Consider the following 18,331-nt stretch of genomic DNA (forward strand, 5'->3'; position numbering starts at 1 on the left):
TGAAACTAACACCACACTGTAAATCAACTGTACTTCAATAAAAAAAGAGGAGGGAACAGATAAACAGACCTGGGATGAATACCCTAAAGTGAGGCCCCCTTATGAAAGCCATGGCCTTTAGTTAAGGAATGCTGCCAACTTCCAGTGACTCAGCAAGGAGGAATCAGGATAAATACCCTTACTTTATCCTCATCCCACAAACCAATCACCAGCCAATAATCGTACAGCCTACTTTATAGCCAGAATACAAGGGAGGCTGCTGAGACAGTCTATGTAGCTCAGCCTTTTAGGGCAAAAAATAGGGTGGGAAAACGGCAGAAAGTAGAGCAGGAGGGGCAACCAGGTGATATGCACAGCTTGAAAATCTTAGCTGTACCTCAATTAACAAAAGACAGAGTATTCCCTTGACCTGCTGTCCAGTTCCCAAAGCTCAGTGTCAGTCATTCACTCGGTGTGCAAATTTGATGTCACATCGGTCTCCAACATATATTTCTTGAGAACAACATGTTTCCTTTCAGGTAACATCAACCTTGATTTTACAGCACTACTTCTTGAGACAAACCTCAGTTTTCTAGGTTCATTTGACACTTGAGGATGTTGCCATTTTTAGTGATAGGGAGTGATGTTTTGCCAATAAATATTACTAAAGAAAGGCAAATGTGCCACTGATTCCTCATCTTTGCCAATAACAGAGGAAAAGCAGTTTGTCAACACCCAACAGAAAAGCTGGATCTGTGTAGATTTGACTGGATGAACTGGTCCAGTAGGCTTAAAGGCATAAGCCAAGCTGGGGCGCCTAGTCAGTCAAAAACTAACTCAAGAGTACATAGAGGTAACAGTGGTTGGAAGGGATTCAGTGCCAGGATGTTGCTGCAGAAATGAATAAATATCAAAGATTCCTTGCACAGATTTACATACCTTAACCCCTCCCCCAGTAAAAAGTGGTTACAAACGCTAGGGGCAGTTAGATGAAGCCCTTTGAATGAAAGAAAAGTCCTTCAAACTGTTGGGAAGAAAAGACAGAAAATTTTAAGACCAAGTGGTATTAACCTTGCTTTCTTTTATCCCCAGTTGCCTTCTACGTTGCTTAACAGGGGAAATGCAGACAGATCTGACACATCCTCAGAGCGTACCAATTAGGAAGAATGGTATGCTGATCAGCCCATGTGGAAATATATAAAGATGCCATCGCTTTGCTTTTTCAAGAAGACAGAAAATCTTTAGAATTTTTAGGATAGCTGAGAAGGAAATGTGGAGAACTAAAATTTATGCATTTATGTCAATATATAGCACAAGTTTTGAACCCTGGCTACATATTAGAATCATCAAGAAATCTTTTAAAATGCCCATGTCCTGGCTCAACCTCCAGAGATTCTGACGTAAATGGTCTAATGTAGGATCAGCCACTGGTATTTTTTAACATCTTTCCAGGTGATGCTAAAGACGTTCAAGTTTGCAAACCACTATACACAGGCATGGGACTCTGTCAAGTTTACTAGACCATTCTTTAGGTATTTGTTAGGAAGGCAAAGAAGAAGACAGGGCTATTCAGTAAGCAAGAGTCATGTCAAGACTTGAAAAGATCTTTTAAAGAGGGGAATGCTGAGGAATTTTCACAGCGATTTGTAGAAGCAATAAAGGATAATGTTTAAGAGCATGAACTCTGGAATTAGAACAACTTAACTTTGAGTTTTATCTCTGCAATGTACTACCTCTGTAATTTGACAAAGTGTCCACATCTGTAAAAATGGATATAATAATATCTACCTTGTGGAGTGTCTGTGAGGTTATGTGTGTTAAATGGAGTCAAGTATGTAAATCACCATCAAATAGCTTTTGCTCAGTAATTGACAGATTTCTTTCCCACTCAACCATACTCCAAGCACAGTTCCTTTACAGATACCTGTGCAATCCTGATAGTCACCTAAAAACAAAAACAAAAAATTCCTAAAATAAGCAAAATTTATCAATAGAACTAAGATGTATAATTTGTGGTGTGAACAGAAAATTACAGCTGAAATCAAGCTATCATTTTCATGATGCACGCATTTATTCAAAAGCAAGTTTAGTCATCAGCTTACATATTCCTAAAATATACCACTTTGGTCTAGACTGAATTGTATATGGAGAAAAGAAATTAAGAGATTTCATTCCAATCCTGAAGTGCTAAAACAAGCCTATCCTGAAAGGAATTCAAGAGAAATATAAACCTCATAATGTATCCAAAGATCATCCTTGATCTGATTTTCACAGCTTGAGAAGTAGTTCAAAAAACACTAAAGAGCAACTTTTTCCAAAGGAAAACTTTCATGTTATAACCCTCCTTCCACAAACTAAATCCAAGGAGGCTGGGTCAAACTGTATTAAAACTCTGAGCCACAAGGAGATGGTTGCATAGAACTTAAGCTCTGCACATTGAACAAAGCATTTTTGTCATGTCAATAAAAGATCTCCTTGGCCATCGTCTTTCAAAGTTACAACCAGACTGGGAGGTACGTTACCCATTTCTCCAGCCTCTAAAAATATTTCCTTATAGAACAGTCTCTCTGTAAGACAGATCTGTTTGCTTCAGCTCCCCACTGCTCTATGCCTCACGTGGGAGTACTTGCAAATAGAGCGCCTGGAGGGATCAACACAGTTTTCTAAAGCAAACATAACACAAGTGCTATTCATGGGTTACACACTCCACAGCTGTAATACGAAATGTGTAGGAGCAGCCCCTAATGGCATTCAAATCATGTACTAACAGTTCTCAAGTGTCAGGTGTTTTTCATTTTCTAGCTAGGGGAAGAGATATTCACGTGCTGATTTCCTACACTGAACAGCTTTGTAACCCCTGCAGAGTGAAGGCGCACTGTGTTTCTGAGTCTCTATTATGTCAGATGAATGCCACAGTTAGAGGCCAGAAAGGACATGTGATCCCAGTTTAGATTCTTTTTTTTTCCCAGCCATCTCACAGCATTTCAGTGGCATGAATTTCATGTGTATGCATGGAAGGCAACTCACAGAGCATGTATCAATGCTAAATTTCACATAAAAGACTGAGGACACATATTTTTCTATCTGGGTATAATTTAATACTTCTGTACACACTTTGATCTTATTGAAGGTTTGAATTTTCAAAATGGCCTCTTGCAGTGCCCCAGATGGCTGCCTGTCAAACCCAAGCACCAAGCTCACTATAAATAGTGTGGGTTCTCATTGGAACAATGAGGTTCACATTATACATGCTGAGGGAATTAAGAAACATTTTATTTATTTAAGTCTTTTTTTTTTTTTTTTACTTTAAATATGCTTGGTCATAGAATATAACAGAGAATATTATAACATATTTTCAGAACACTAAAAGGCACACTTATTATACATGTTGTATCAATAATTTCGATTTAGAGTGAAAGAGTATATGTGAAACTGGTGTTGGATATTCACCATTATGATCTAAATATTTGGGATTCAGTGAAATCTAAAACATATTTTACTAAACACTTTTTCCATTATGTTTTAAGTTGTGTATTTCAAAGCTATTCAGTCCATTTGCTCCAAATTCATTTATGTTAACCTTATTAGGACAGTGCTTTGTAAACAAAAATCTTGACATGCCAGAAGACTTATGGTCTCTTTAAAGTCATTTATCTTAATTTCAAAAGGCGATTGGAACTTTAGGTTAAAAAAAGTTTCCTTCCATGTTGAATTTTAAACATCTCCTTTAAGAGGAAATGGACAAAATCATTTGTTGTCTGGACATAACATATGGGTATACATGTACTACTTTGTATTTGATTAAACACATATGAAAGAAAGCATTTCACAGGATTTTGAAAAACTGCAGAGTCAAGTACGTGAGAAGTAGCTACAATGAGGTGCTGTGCCCACAATTTTAGTTCAAAATTATGCATTTAGATGGCAATAAGAACATGCTTTCCAGAGTAAATGGAGAACTTGGCTGGTTTTTGTTACTGTTTTTTTTTTCCTGTGACCAATGTCACTGTCTCCTTGCCCTTGTTCTCTAAGCCCAAGCAAGCTGGATTCTTGAGGAGTAGCCTGGAGATACATGTACTAAAAAACCATCAACTCTGTTTGCAAATGATAGCTACATAATACCTGCATCTTAAAAATAGCTTCGGTCAAAGAGATCGTAAAATCTGAACTGGAGGGAAAAAATATGTAATCTTGTTTACCTGTCTTCATGTAACTAAAATCTATATTCTGTAAAGAGAGAAATAGTGAATTTGGTGAGGACTGACACAGAATACACCTGACATTTTAATAATAACATGGACCTCAGTGAAGAGACACACTGAGGGGTCCTCTTCACTGCTCTCTACCCACCCCAGACCCACTCACTCCTGGCCCTCAAGAATGCAGAGGATACAGGATATGGTAGAATCCCCAATCCTGTCCCCTTTGGCAAGTTAACTAACTTCCCAGAACTGTTTCTTCACACTTAAGGATAATTGAGATACTTACCTATATTTGCTACCAGGTTGTAAAAATTGACATGGTGTATGCAATGTGTCTATCACAAAATAGTTGAAAAAATAAATGAATGTTATTTTAAGAATTAAATAAGTCTGCCCTCTGACAGTTATATTATACACTATCAAGAATAAATCAGAGAGAAGATAATCAGAGTCGCCCTAAAGATACACTTGAGTATAACTTTAATAACGACAGCGACTTATTGAATAAAATAATGTATTAATCATAAGGACGAATGGTCAGAAGTGAACAGTGTTCAAAGGGAATGAATTTAATTCAGCAGAAATTCCTCATGAGGAAACCTGGCTAGGAAAGCAATAAGGGTGCCACACACCTCCTCCTCTTAGAGCAAGGGAGGAGAGGAAAGGGTGAGTCAGTGGAGCTGTTGGGTCTTTAGATCATCAAAGGGTTCTAGTCAAGATTTGCTTGCATTATGTATATTAATATGTACATTGCCATGTATCCATATGATACATTTTAAAACATTGTGCAAGGACTGCCTTGGTGGTGCAGTGGTTAAGAATCTGCCTGTCAATGCAGGGGACACGGGTTCGAGCCCTGGTCCAGGAAGATCCCACATGCCGCGGAGCAACTAAGCCCGTGCGCCACAACTACTGAGCCTGTGCTCTAGAGCCCGCGAGCCACAAATACTGAGCCCGCATGCCGCAACTGCTAAAGCCCGTGTTCCTCAACAAGCCACCGCAATGAGAAGTCTGGGTGCTACAACGAAGAGTAACCCCTGCTCGTCGCAACTAGAGAAAGCCCGTGCACAGCAACGAAGACCCAGCGCAGCTATAAATAAATAAATAAATAAATAAATAAATAAATAAATAAATAAATAAATAAAAGACATTAAAAATAAAAAAATAAAACATTGTGCAATCATTTCCGTCACTACCATGAATAATTGCCAACACTACCACCACCACCACCAAAATTCTCAAAGTGCTTTCCAAAGAGAAATACTGATTCAAAAGTCTTACTAGGACTATCATGTAATTATAGAACTAGATAGCATATTAAAAATAATATAACTGGCTTCCAATGAAGGACTGCTTTGGGGAATAAGAAGTCAAAATTAAGGGGGCTAAAAGTCCTTGATTTTCCTACTCCACTTAAACTGAAGAGTATATTTAAATATATATTCGAATTTGTGTAGGACTATATTTGATAAATTGGCTTTCTGTTTTAAAAAAGAGTTTAAAAACCATCAACCTAGTCCTGCTTTTCATGCCACATACACATAAACTGATGCTAGAGGTGAGGTGGTGTCTCCAAATTCCTGGTGACAGTAAGCGGCAGTCATGATACAATCCCATTCTCACACACTGGATTCAATCATCCTTTATCTATACCACAACATCTCTTCAACTCTTCCTTCCATATAAGAGCAAGTATCCACATTTTTCTTAGTAGCATTGAAATTATTCTTCCAGGGACACAAGCGTAGAACCTAAACTTCAATTCACTAATCAAAGTTTCCTAACATTTCTTAGCAGTTTATTTTTATCCTAAGGGCAAGATATGGATTAAACAAAGAGTAACTAAAGACGATGTATAGTGGATGGCTATGAGATATTGTTTCTCTCTCCTCTTTCCATCCCTCGGAACCAGATATGAAAATAGTAAGGGTATTCAAGAAACAAAATGATAGTTTCTGGTTCTCTTGGTGCTTACTTGATGCTTGTCAAGGAATGAGTCCTTTGCAGAAGGAGGGGCATGTCCAAGAAATGTTGGGCTCACAATTCAAAGATAATTTCACACAAAGCATTTATTCATTTAATTAGGAGGTTCATGGGGCAAGATGACCAGAATCTTACACTATTGGTCCCAGATGTCAGACTCTCTCTGCCCAGGCTGTAGGTCTTATTCCATATATATCTACTGAGCTCCCTCCCACCTGTTTTCTCTTTTCTTTGATTTCCTTGCCTTGGATTGTCTCTGGGTACCATCTCAGTCTCCAATTTATATTTAAAACTCAAACACATTTAACTAATGACGACCTAGCTGTCTAGCTTAAATATTTCAGACATAACTATGTTTTTCTTAACGTACATGTGTTCTAATCACTAGAGAGAACTTCCTACTTTATCTCCTTTGCCCATATAATGATCCATATTAACAACGAATATTCCCACAGTGTCCCTGAAAGAGTGATGGAGCAGTTCATAATATTATGCATATTTGAGGGTGGGAGGTGAAGGGGAACTCTGAAAGGAGAGAATCTCTTCCCAAATGCCTCACCACATTCCCCATTTCACTCCTTAATCATACATGGCCAGGCCCTGTGCATCTCCATGGCAGAGGCTCTCTCAAAGCATCCTTTTCTTTCCATGCCATGACAACCCCTCTCAACCAGAACTTATCACAGTCTTACACAGCTACTGCAACAGCTCCTTGTTTCCTCTGCTTCACTTCTCTCTTCTAACAGTCATTTCCTAAATACCTCCATCATCTTTAGGTAGCTAAATCTGACCTACCTTGCAGGTCAAACACAGATACTACCTCCTTCCCAAAGGCTTCCTTCTACCTAGAAGTAACCAGTTGTTCTCTTGCATGCCCTCAGAAACCCTTTACTTCTCTTCTGGAACTTGTGGGGAGTTGAATGGAAGCCCCCTCAGGCTAATTGCTTGAAAAGAGCTTCCCTGATAGGCACTGCCCACATCTAGGGCTTAGTCTTTATTATGGGTTGAGCTGTGCCCACTCCCATTCATATTTTGAAGTTCTTACCTCCAGTTGCTCAGAATGTAACCTTATTTGGAAATAGGATCTTTGCAGATATAATTTAGTTAAGCTGAGGTCATTAGGGTGGGTCCAAATCCATTATGACTGGTGTCTTTATAAAAAGGAAGAATTTAGACACAGAGACAGACAGATGACGTGAAAAACACAAGGAAAAGACAGTTATCTACAGGTCAAGGAGAGAGTCCTGGAACAGATTCTTCTTATATACCCCTTAAAAGGAACCAACGTGGCTAACACCTTGTTTTTTGTTTTTTGTTTTTTGCGTTTGCTTTGCTTTTTTTTATTTTTTAAACATCTTTATTGGAGTATAGTTGCTTTACAATGTTGTGTTAGTTTCTGCTGTATAACAAAGTGAATCAACTATACATATACATATATCCCCGTATCCCCTCACTCTTGCATCTCCATCCCACCCTCCCTATCCCACCCCTCTAGGTGGTCACAAAGCACCGAGCTGATCTCCCTGTGCTATGCGGCTGCTTCCCACTAGCTATCTATTTTACATTTGGTAGTGTATATATGTCCATGCCACTCTCTCACTTTGTCCCAGCTTACCCTTCCCACTCCCCATGTCCTCAAGTCCATTCGTCCATTCTCTACAGCTGCGTCTTTATTCCTGTCCTGCCCCTAGGTTTGTCAGAACCTTTTTTTTTTTTATATTCTATTTATATGTGTTAGCATACACTAACAAATACTAACTAGTATTTGTTTTTCTCTTTCTGACTTACTTCACTCTGTATGACACACTCTAGGTCCATCCACCTCACTACAAATAACTCAATTTCATTTCTTTTTATGGCTGAGTAATATTCCATTGTATATATGTACCACAACTTCTTTATCCATTCATCTGTCGATGAACACTTAGGTTGCTTCCATGTCCTGGCTATTGTAAATAGAGCTGCAATGAACATTGTGGTACATGACTCTTTTTGAATTATGGTTTTCTCAGGGTATATGCCCAGTAGTGGGATTGCTGGGTTGTATGGTAGTTCTATTTTTAGTTTTTTAAGGAACCTCCATACTGTTCTCCATAGTGGCTATATCAATTTACATTCCCACCAACAGTGCAAGAGGGTTCCCTTTTCTCCAAACCCTCTCCAGCACTTACTGTTTGTAGATTTTTTGATGATGTCCATTCTGACTGGTGTGAGGTGATACCTCATTGTAGTTTTGATTTGCATTTCTCCAATGATTAGTGATGTTGAGCATCCTTTCATGTGTTTGTTGGCAATCTGTATATCTTCTTTGGAGAAATGTCTATTTAGGTCTTCTGCTCATTTTTGGATTGGGTTGTTTGTTTTTTTGATATTGAGCTGCATGAGCTGCTTGTAAATTTTGGAGATTAATCCTTTGTCAGTTGCTTCATTTGCAAATATTTTCTCCCATTCTGAGGGTTGTCTTTTCATCTTGTTTATGTTTTCCTTTGCTGTGCAAAGCTTTTAAGTTTCATTAGGTCCCATTTGTTTATTTTTGTTTTTATTTCCATTTCTCTAGGAGGTGGGTCAAAAAGGATCTTGCTGTGATTTATGCCGTAGAGTGTTCTGCCTATGTTTTCCTCTAAGCGTTTTATCGTGTCTGGCCTTACATTTAGGTCTTTAATCCATTTTGAGTTTATTTTTGTAACACCTTGTTTTAAACATCTAGCATCTAAAATTGTAAGACAATAAATTTCTATTTTTTAAACCATCCAGTCTGTGGTATTTTGTTATGGCAGTCCTAGCAAACTGATACAGCTCTTATCGTTTCAGGCTCAGAAACCACTCTTTCAGAGTCTTTATGTATTCAGACTCAGAGATGCTGACTCACAGTTTTAAAAAGCAATACAAGAGACTGATGTATAAAGCCAAAAATGATCATTCATAAATTACACTAATAACTAAAACTGCTGACAGAATCACAAACTTTTGTCGTCTGGTGAGCACATTCTCTTTGAGTAATCACACCACTTGGAAAGCCTAATCATAATCACTAAATTGTACAGTGAGCTTGAACACATAGCAAGTGAAATAAGAAACAGGATTCCAGAGTTTAAGGCATCAAATTATCATGCTCACTGTATATATTCAAATGACATACTTGCTGGCGGGACCAATCAAGTGAAATTCTTGGAGTACGCTATCTTTTCCTTCACCCAGTGTTTCAAAGAGTGCAACAGCTGTCAATACAGGAAGCACTGTTGGCTTTCCAGCTAGCATTTATTTTTCCTTTTCTCTTTACTGATTTTGTTTGGGGGTCTGGGTCCTGCCCCACACCAGGATGGTAGTCCTGCCATCTCCCTCTTCAGTGATAAATTCAATAATCCAGGCTGAGGTCAATCTACACGTGGGCCTTCCTAGGCTCCCGGGGAAACTGATCTTTCAAGTTGAGATTTCTGTTTCTTGTCATCAAAAGCACCTAATTTCTAAAGTACGCCTTTTTTCTATGATTCCTGGAATACTTGTAATTCATATTTTCTTTCTGTGGTTTGCTAACATCACCAGCATTTTATAGGTCAGGAGACCATTCATTTTACAGTGATTTTGCTCATCTTTGATCTCATGTGTTCTGTGGGGATTTATAATGGAAATCTCACTAGGCAAATTGCTATGTGGGAGGAATTGTGCTGGGAATTCAAGACAGGCAAGTCATTGTACTCATGGATTAAGTATTCTAAGTGAGAAGACACATGAAAACATAAACTCACAAAAGCAGATACTAGGTTGTAATCTATGGTATGGAAAAAATAAACAGGGTGCTGGTATAAAGAATGAGGATAGATCCTCTCTAGGGAGAGTGGTCACAAAACCCTCTTGGAGGAAATTTAAGCTAAAACCTTAACTTTATAGGAACCACCTCAGTGTGGCCCCCAGGTACCCTTCACAAACCTTTTACATTTTACTATGTATTTTTTTTTTACATAGTGTAGTGGATATTTGTCATTATTTTAGACAATTATCTAGATATTTAGACAAATTTCTGGATTATGAACTCATCTATTCATTTCAATGTTTGAGGAATTCCTTTTCTTATGAAACTTGGTGGTGACTGCCACCCATAGAGAACCCAAAGTTTTGGAAACCCACCTTCCCAGCCTCCTGTGCAGTTCTGACAAGTAGCCCAGGATCCAAGCATGATAGGCACACACTTGGACCTGCAAGCTCCCACAGGGCTACCTCTCTCTGGTAGTGGTAACTGCAGCAGTGTCACAGTGAGGGGTTCCTGGGTCACAGGACGACCTATTAAATGAAGCATCCAATCCTGTTTCAGGGCGCTGATTCACACTACAGGCACTTCTGTGGTGTTCAGGGCATTGTTTCCAGATATTTAACTTCCATTCTGGTTCTTCAGTCCCATCAAGATTTCTATGGTTCCATAATATCCTTTAAGAAAATTTTTTCTGTTTAAAAGTTGGATTCTGTTGCTTGCTGTTAAGAGTCCTGACAGTTACTTAACATCTTATGTCACATAGCTGAGGATACCCATGTCAAATTCATGAGAGCACTGTTTAAATTGGATTTTTTATATTGTTTATCAAGTAGTCACACTGCCTAATATACCCTAGTTGTTCAATGCTTATGGAATGAAAAGTGCTTTGGATTTTAGTTTCCCTTTTAACAAGGGGGATACAATATAAAGGGTGCTGACTGCATATTCTTTATCTTCTAAATATGGCTTTAATTATTTCAGGTGTATCTCACAGAGTTAAGTAGAATTATCTTCAAGTAAGCCTTCTTTTTCTGTTTTCTAAAATAGTATTTGGAAAAGTATATTGGTCTCCTTGGAGAAAACTATTGATATGTGAGTGTCTGAGTAAGAAATCTCTCTTGCATTCTTTAGTTCCCAGTGTGGAAAATCTTGAGCCACTATTTTACATTATCTGATGACAGACATGTACCATTCCTTCTTTCTTTAGCTTAGGTGGAAGAAAGCTGCAAATGGTGCAAAGGGAAGAGTAACACATGGTATAAAAAACTCATAAAATAGCATTTTTGACTTAAGAGTTCAGAACCTAACTTTCAATTTAGAATCATTAATGATTTAAAATATATAACACTAACATTTGTTCAGAGATAGAATCTCTGGGTAATAACTGCCCATTTGGGGGCACAACACATGCAAGCATCTGACGTACATATACTTTCTCAATTCTCACAACAGTCATGCAAATAGGAATGAGTATTTACATTTTACTACTGAATAAACAGAGTTTCAGAGAAGCTGAGGATCTTGCCCAAAGTTACATTGTTAGAAAGTTGTTGTGCAAGGATTTAAAAATGGATCCATCTTCTCTACCACAGTCTCCTTAGGTCATTAGTAGGTAAAAATGGCCTTCCTTTCATTAAAGTCCTTTCTTTAGGGGCTTCCCTGGTGGCGCGGTGGTTGAGAGTCTGCCTGCTAATGCAGGGGACGCGGGTTCGAGCCCTGGTCTGGGAAGATCCCACATGCCGCGGAGCAACTGGGCCCGTGAGCCACAACTACTGAGCCTGCACGTCTGGAGCCTGTGCTCCGCAACAAGAGAGGCCACGGTAGTGAGAGGCCCGCGCACCGCGATAAAGAGTGGCCCCCACTTGCCACAACTAGAGAAAGCCCTAGCACAGAAACGAAGACCCAACATAGCAATCAATCAATCAATCAATCTTTAAAAAAAAAAAGTCCTTTCTTTCATAGATATGGAATAAAGCTGAGAGGGCCAGAACCATATCCCTCTCTCAGAACAATGCCATATACATGGAAGAGAAAATAATGAATGGTTTGCCTGAAGTGATTACTGTTTTTGTCATTTTAGTGTTCAAATTAATTACATGTTTACAGTTGCTATTCCTATTTAGTTGTTTCTTGAGCACCTAGCACAGTCTTCAATCATAAGTTCCTGATAAGAAAATAATTGAGTACTATAATACACTAAAGTGCAAATATTGTTACTTTACAGTCCTTAGGTTAAACAAGTTGTAAGAAAATAATTAGAATTATACACAAAGTAAAATTAATTATTAGGCAAATGTGGCAGAAGAGACCCTGATGTTTGAAGTCAATTGAAAAGTAAAAGTAAACAAAAGGAAGTTACATATTATATTTAATGATATTGGGTGATGTTAACAGAAATGAAAATCTTAAAACTGGGAAGTAACAACTTACACTAATTTATAGATCATGGCTCAGGATTAATTGATTACATCAGGATTTAATTTATCTATGTCTAAAAGGATTTGGAAAACCTGGAGAGTCCAGAGAAGGAAACCAGAATGCTTAAATATTGAAAACATTCAGAGGAGGTGAAGTTGAATATCCAGGGGAAAGTCAGCTATGTAATGGCTTAGTGAGTGACTTCAGACACAGAACCTTTATTAAGTGGCAGGTGCTGGTCTCTTCAGAGCACCTGTCAAGGCAAAACTGGCTTGAACAGCAGGAAGTGAGAGCCTGGCTAATGACAAAAGAAACGCCTCTTCAAAGAAGTTTTCCTCGTGCCTTTTGCTAGACAGTCCCCCCAAAGGTAATCATTTCTAGTACCATAGATTATTTTGCCTATTATTAAACTTCATATAAATATAATTACACATTATGTACAGATATGAAGCAGATTCTATCCATCGAGACTATCATGATATGTGATTTTCTCTTCTCTTCTAGGATCTCCTATTCTACAATACAGAGTTCCAAACAGACCATTTACGGCATGAGGAAGACCTGATTACAGCTGGAGTTCCAGTCAAAAGCCTGAAAATCAGGGTTCCTCATAGACCTCAAGAGCTGATTGCGTTGCAGCCGGAGTACCATACTGTCTGCAGGAGGATGGCCACTCTTGGGTCTCAGCAACTGGTGGCAAAATCAGAACATGGGCTTCACAGCCTCACTGCTGGGTTCAAGTTCCACCTCTTCCTCTTATTAGCTGTGTGACCCTGGGCAACTGTCTTAACCATTCTCTTTGACCCTCCAATTCCACTCTTTTTCCACTCTTTACCCTTCTCCCCATTCTCCTTTCCCCTAAGAAACTTAACTTTATGCACGATGTGTGCTTGGATTTTGGCACTGGGTTCAGCCAATGGAGAACCTCAGGAGGACTGCAGAGGGTAGGCAGAGAGTAGAGTCAGGGTATTTATTCTCCTTCTACCTCCCATCACTACGGTACGTGTTGTCTTAGCTGGCTGTCCCTACTGAAATCATGAAATTATTCTCAAGACACCTTCTCTCTGTTTCTTTGTTTGGTAATAGCTCCTCCTCAGTTATTTCAGCATTAGGTTACTGCCCTATCCTTGGTGCCTCCCCAACTCTCCTTTCACACCTTTGTAAATATTTTGTATTTAAAATAAAAGGAAAGAAAGAATGAATGACAACAATAACAAACTCAAATAATTCCAATTTGAGTGTGCTCTCTGTGCCTAATTTCTTCATACAGAAACAGTTTTTATTTCCTATTTTACTTTATGAACATGAAATGTACACATGGTGCTTAGATTAGTGTTGGCGGAAAGTAAGTATTCACTGAATGTTAGTTCTTTAGGTGGAGGAAGACTGAAGAATGCCCTGTTGCCTTCACCTTCATGCTCCTGTCAAGGCAGGGAGTCCTGCCCAAGCTGATGCCCTCCCTCAGAGGCAGAGCTACACCTCTACTGCTGGTCTAGAAATAGTTTCTCTTGATAAGGTAGGAGAGGGAGAGAACTCCTCTCCCCAATACCATGCTCAGTTACAGCTACCTAAGGCCAATGTAGACCCTATCTTCATTCTCAAGTACAATGAGTCCTTCCAAAGTACCCACTGTGCTGGCATGACTGAGTCCAAGGAGCCCTCCAACGTCAGCCACATGATGTGTCTTTAAACACCCCAGAATCAAGTCAGGCTAGTCGCAATGACTCCAGACTGTTAGCAAACGATTCATTTGCTAGGGCTGCCATAACACAGTGCCACAGACTGGGGGGCTTAAACAGCAGAAATGTATTTTCTCACAGTTCTGGGGGCTAGAAGTCCAAGAATAAGGTGATGGCATGTTCACATGGTCTTCTCTCTGTACCAGTCTATATTCAAATTTCTTCTTCCTATAAGGACACCAGTCACTTTGCATTAGGACCTAACCTAATGACCTCATTCTAACTTGATTACCTCTTTAAAGACCCTATCTCAAATATGGTTACACTCTGAAGTACTAGGGATTAGGACTTCAACATATGAATTGAGGGGGAGGGGCACAACTCAGCCCATAATAGGCTCCCTTTCTGTCCATGGTAAGTACTTTGTGGTGTGAAAGGGCCGTTTATTTCTACCATCTGATCTCACTTGGGAAGATTTGAATTCATCATGAATTTCCAATCACTACAAAAAAAAGTAAAGTGAGGCAGCACGTGGCTTCCTTTCAATGGGTGGCTTCTGGGCTCGCTACACACATTTTCTCATTCCCTCCCAATATCCTGCGCAATAGGTGTAAAGGCTCCAGGACAGTTGGTGCCTTATATTTATACAAGTAAAGGGACCATTCAAATTACTCTTCTTGGTACTGGGAGGTCCTCTAAGGCTGTCTGTGGTTGTATCTAAGGATGGAGTAGACAAGACTAGCAAGTCCTAGTATATATATATATATATATATATATATATATATATATATATATATTCCTTTAACAGTTATCTCACTCCACTAAATACTGATTAAATACTGAAGCTAGTTACACATTGTGGAACCACCACCCCGTTAGCTATTTTTAAATGTAACAGAAATCCATTCATCTTCAGTCTTTAACTATTGATATGCCTGGAAGCAGGAGCCTGAACCAGGTGACCTCTTGAGAAGACTTTGTTGTCAAATTATGTCATGGATTAAATGGCCAGAAGCCTGGAGGAATATAAAATAAGTCCAACTCCAATCCTTAGGATGACATGGTGAGAGCCAGGTACAACTGTATTAATCAGTGTGTGGCAAAAATGCTTATGCCTGTTAATGAGATGACAGTGGCTGTGTTGAGCAAACCGTCATGGTGAAAGCATCCCTGCATGGTGCCTATGCCCTTGGGCACTTGTCCAATCACCATGTGAACAGCAGTGGCTGAGCAGGACAGGCTTTATAGACGGAATTCATGAGCATAAAATCTCTCTCTAAGACTATTACTTCTACTCATTGAAAAACTAATTCTGGTAAACATACTAAAGGGGGAAATTCTAGTCCATGTTGAAATAACATTAAAAAATAAGGAATAGATTCTGTTGCCATATAAGAGCTCCATTACAATAGCCAAAAGAAAAAAAATAATGCTCATGACATCGCTTCCCTGTGGTGTTTTGTAACTTACAAAGCTTGGGCTGAGAGCTTAAAAATATTGCATATTAAATCTTGCTGAACATTAGGAATAAAGTAATGGAAACAGAATGCTGTATTTTATATCTGCAATTTCCTTTCATAGACTACTGTCTTATCATTTTAGGGAGAAAGGGCAGAATAATCCCATAATGAAACTATTTATTACATCATTTTATTTTCATAACAACCTTGTTCTCATTGCATTTTACATAAATGAGAGCTAAATAAAATGCTAGTTAAAATATATACTTGCTTTAATATATAAACAGATGAAACATTGAATTCAATGAAGTAGGATGGAGCATTAACCTTTAGGGAGCAAGGGTTCATGACTAAGGATTGATGGAGTGATTCTATGTTTTATCAAATCACTTAAGCCAAAATGGAGTGTAAGTTAATTGGCTATTTCAAAGCACTGTAAAGACTGTTTCACGGTTTAAAAAGCATCCGTTTCCATTATCATCAATGCGATAAGTGTAAAGCCATTTTACACTGTTTCTACATGATTTTACTGTATAGAAAGGAAAATGCATTATATTATGTTAAGGTACATGGTTTTTTTTCAACATTGCTTCTTTGTGAAAACTTATAACTTATGATAAATATTCCCCCCCAAAAATAGCTCTAATAAATCAGATAAAATAATGCTGATCCACTTTAATAATAGGGAAAATTTATAAGAAAAATACAGTTAAAGAAGCCAAAATTGCATTTGGGCATACAAGAAAAACATAAAAATATCATTTAACATATGTAAGAAAGAAGGCAAAGTGATTTTGTTTATTAACGTAATTTTTAGAATTCACCAAATAAGTTGTATCAATATAGGAAAAAAAAAAAAAAAGTACAGCACAAAAGGGCTTACAGCGAGAGTTAATTCTCTTTCCCACAGGCACCCTGTCCCCTAGGTACCCTGTCTTTCTCACTACAATTAGCTAGTCTCATGAGTTGTTTTTATGTTTATAAATATGTTATATATATATATATAAACATGTGCTTGTGTATCTTTTCCAAGTTAAAAAATAATAAGCAGCTTTTTAGACTTTTATTTTTTTACTGAACATTATATCTAGGAGATTGTTCTAGAGTAGCCTGCACATATATGCATGCAGACAGACACACACACATCATTTTTTAATAGCTGAATAATATCCCCTCTGGGAGTGTACCACTATTTAGCCAGTCTTCTGCTGACAGGCATTTAAGTTGTTTTCAATGTGTTGTTCTTATAAACAGTTACTGCAATAAATCCGAGTAACTATGTCAAATCCACACGTAGAAATAAGTTCTGTCCTAGATGTGGAAGTGCAGCATCAAAAGTTTATGGACATTACTTATTTTTATAAAAATTGAAAATCTCCATACTGATGAGGGAATTTCAAGCACATATTAACAGTTTACTATCTATTTAGGTTGCACCAGTTTATACTCCTTCCAACAGTGAATGAGACAACCAGTTTGTAAACTGTTCTCCAAAGCTGTGCTGCTATTATGAATTTATTCAGGGATATAGAGCACCTGCTCTGTGCCAGGTGCTGGAGCTATTAAGAGGAATGATAGAGACAATGTCCCTGATACTCTGGAGTTCATACATTCTTCATATTATATGAAAAAAAACAAGTCAACAATTACATTGATAAAATATTTTCAGGTAGTAAAAAGTACAATAAAAATAAAGTTGACAAAGAGGATAGAGTGATGGGGTAGGAGAACCTAAGAGGGTGGTCAAGGAAGACCTTTGGAGAAGGTGACACTGGAGCTGAGGCTAAATGAGATGAGGAGACGCAAAGATTCAGAAGGGCCAGCTAAAAGAAGGAAAACACGTAGAAAGGTCTGGAGGTTCCTTGCTGGATGTGTTCAAGGTACAGCAGGAATACCAGCCAGTCTAGAGCAGAGGAGGGGAGCAGACGGTAGAAGAAACTGTTTCCCAGAGGCAGACAGTAGCCAATCAGAGAGGACTTTGTAGGACAGCATCTTCAAAGTGAGGGAAGACCATCATCAAACATTTTGATTTTTGCAAATTTGACAGGTTAGAAAATATTACTTTGTTTTAAATTTTTATTTAATTATGAGTAAAAGCAAATGTTTTTTCATATACTTAAAAAGAATATGTTTTTTCCTATAAATTGCCCTTTTATATCCTTTGTCAACTTTTAAATGACTTGGTTAGTTCTTATTCTTATATTAAGGAAATAAGCACATTCAATGACGTCTATAATACAAAATTATTATTTGAATTTGTCTATTGATTTTTTAAGGTTTCTAAACAGAGTGGGAAACCTTGTTTTGTTTCTGATTTTAGAGGAAATGCTTACAGCTTTTCACCATTGAGTATAATGTTATTTTTCAGCTTATCGTATATGGCCTTTATTATGGTGAGGTATATTCCCTCTATACCTATTTTCTGGAGTTTTTTTAAATCATAAATGGATGTTAAATTTTGTCCAAAGCTTTTTCTGCATCTATTGAGATAAACATATGGCTTTTATTCTTCAGTTTGTTAATGTGGTGTATCAACTTGATTGATTTGTGAATATTGAACCATCCTTGCATCCAGGGAATAAATCCCACTTGGTCATGGTGTTCTTGCTGAAAAGTCAGCTGATAGACTTATGGGAGGTTCCTTATACATAACTTGTTGCTTTTCCCTTGCTGCTTTTAATTTTCTCTCTGTATCTTTAATTTATGCCATTTTCATTACAATGTGACTTGGTGTGGTCCTCTTTGGGTTGATCCTGTTTGGGACTTTGTGCTTCTTGGACTTGGATGTCTGTTTCTTTTCCCAGGTTAGGGAAGTTTCAGCTATTATGTCTTCAAATATGTTCTCTGCCTCTTTCTCACTTC

The sequence above is a fragment of the Balaenoptera borealis genome (genome assembly GCF_965194805.1).
Source record: "Balaenoptera borealis genome assembly, chromosome: 2".
NCBI classification, from domain to species: domain Eukaryota; kingdom Metazoa; phylum Chordata; class Mammalia; order Artiodactyla; family Balaenopteridae; genus Balaenoptera; species Balaenoptera borealis.